The sequence below is a fragment of the Condylura cristata genome, unplaced genomic scaffold (assembly GCF_000260355.1).
Source record: "Condylura cristata isolate star-nosed mole 26May11 unplaced genomic scaffold, ConCri1.0 scaffold00002, whole genome shotgun sequence".
NCBI lineage: Eukaryota > Metazoa > Chordata > Mammalia > Eulipotyphla > Talpidae > Condylura > Condylura cristata.
The window spans coordinates 5,696,315-5,698,532 of record NW_004567103.1 but is presented as its reverse complement, the minus strand read 5'-3'; positions in this window follow the sequence as shown (position 1 = coordinate 5,698,532).

The following is a 2,218-nucleotide window of genomic DNA, read 5'->3' as shown; positions in this document are numbered from 1 at the left end:
GCACCCCCTGCTGCGTCCCCTGCTGCTGCAGCTCTGGCGGTGGCTGCGGCAAGGGCTGTGGCTGCGGCAAGGGCTGTTGCCAGCAGAAGTGTTGCCAGCAGAAGTGCTGCTGCCAGAAGCAGTGCTGCTGCTAGGCGTGGCCTGCAGGTACAATGGCTCCTCTTTGGCTTTAGTAAAATTTCCCTCTTCCCACCCCATGTTCTTCCACGCTGTCTGATTCTGGATCCTCTGCAAGTCTTTCAGCATGAGCCTGCACCAGGTAAGTGTGCTTCCAGCACGTGAGTATTTGGCTTTCTCTGCACCACTGAACTGAGACCCATGCTCATGTCTGCGTGGCCTCTCACCAAAGCTCTGTCCCACTCTTTCCTGCCCTCCTACATCATGTGCTTCCCTTTTTTATTGTTTGCTCTTAGTTATCACATGATATTGTTGACATGTTCCAATAAAATATGAAGCATTTGCTTGTAAACCGCGTCCCTTGTGCCTTTGTTTTGCGTACACTGAATCCTGGTTTGTTTGTTCTGCAGCTTCAAAGAGAATAGATCTTTCAGCCAAGCTTTGAAAATACTTGTAGTGGAACCTCCTGAGCAAGGGTTGGAGAAGCGATTCCTGCTGGTGCTTTTCCATCCTCTTCCCTCATTGAGTGAAACCCCCCCTGGCCTCAGAGACTCCTTCCTTTACACCCCCAGGCCATCTTGCTGGTGTGCGTGCCTGTGTCAGAGGCAAGGCGCCATGCCCTCCGTGTGAGCTGAGTGGGGCGTAAATACACATTGGATTCTGTTCTTGAGATGGGCTCTATTTCTTTTTTTTTTAAGATTCATTTTATTTATTTATGCATGCAAAGCTGAAAGGATTCACCAGAGACAGTAGGGAGCAGAGAAGACAGATCTACTGAAATCCACTGCTGAGGGGAGCAGCAGGCAGATAGGAGAGGTCTGCTGTGCCCTGTGGGTCAGATGCCTGGCTGGGGATCAAACTCGTGCTGCAGTGGCTGCAGACAGCTTCATAACTCTTGGAATTAACCCCTTGTGCCACCACAGGGAACCTCTTCTCTTGAAAACAATTTACTGCTCTCTGCTGTGGGGCACTGATTTTTAAACGGCTGTACCAGACTGGAGAATATAGACTCAGTCCTGAGTCACAGATTGGCTTAAACCATCTGCAGGCTTGTGAAAAGTCTATGATATTCTCTTTACCACAATGAGGTGGGGCTTGGAGGTGGTCAGAAAAATAGGAGTGGAAAACTCTGGAGAGTATGTAGCAAAGTTGAGGTGGTTGAGAAACAAAATATAATCAAAGTTTCTCCCACTTAAAGTAAATAAGCAAAGTTCCAAAATTCATGGTAGCAGGAAGACCAACATTGGTCCCAGATGACTCCTGGGGCTCACACCCCTGCATCACCCCGTTTTCTGGAGGAAATACAGAATTGGGTGCCTAATGAATAGAATACCTCAGAACTGCTAGGTTGTGGCATTCAGGTGAGGCTGGACAAGTCTGGAGTGTCTACTGGAAGCTGATGCTGCTTGCTCGTGGCGATGAAGCACGTGACGGTTCTGGGAAGCGGAGCCCCACGGGGCAGAGCTGAGGGGCCTCGAGTCCTCAGTCAGCAGGAGAGGGGTGTCCTCAGCTCAGCAGCCACGGGGAACCAAACCCTTGCCCCGGAGAACCCATGACGTTGTCAGCTACTAACGAAGACTCGGAGCCTAAATGAATTTGCAGCAGGGGAGGCTGGGGAGAGCCATGGAGAACAGCTCTGCCCCTCACGCTCCCAGCACAGTTCTTACTAAAGATATGAACAAAGGAACAGGAAAATAGTGCGTAATTGTGCTTATGCTTAAATGAATACGTTATGTGGGGGACAAATTTTTTCTAGGTAGTAGGGAACATGTGCAAAGCCAGTATGTTTTCAGGGAACAGGAGACAATTCTGGGAAGAAGTCCTGTTTGCAGAATTTCTAGCCTCCTGGAACTCCATGGGCAGGGTAAACAGGGACTCTCAGAGAACTCCGGCTCCCTACTGGGCAGTAGACTGCCAGTAGATCCTGCCAACCAGTATGTGAGCTGGTATGGGTGCTGGCCCAGTGAAGCTCTGAGAGGACCCCAGGTGCGACAGCCCTGTGGCCATCATGTGGGGACACCCTGCAGCAGAGAACCCCAGCAAGCAGGCCGGAGTCCTTTGTCTGAAGTGTAGATAATAAATGTGTGCTTTTTTTTTTTTT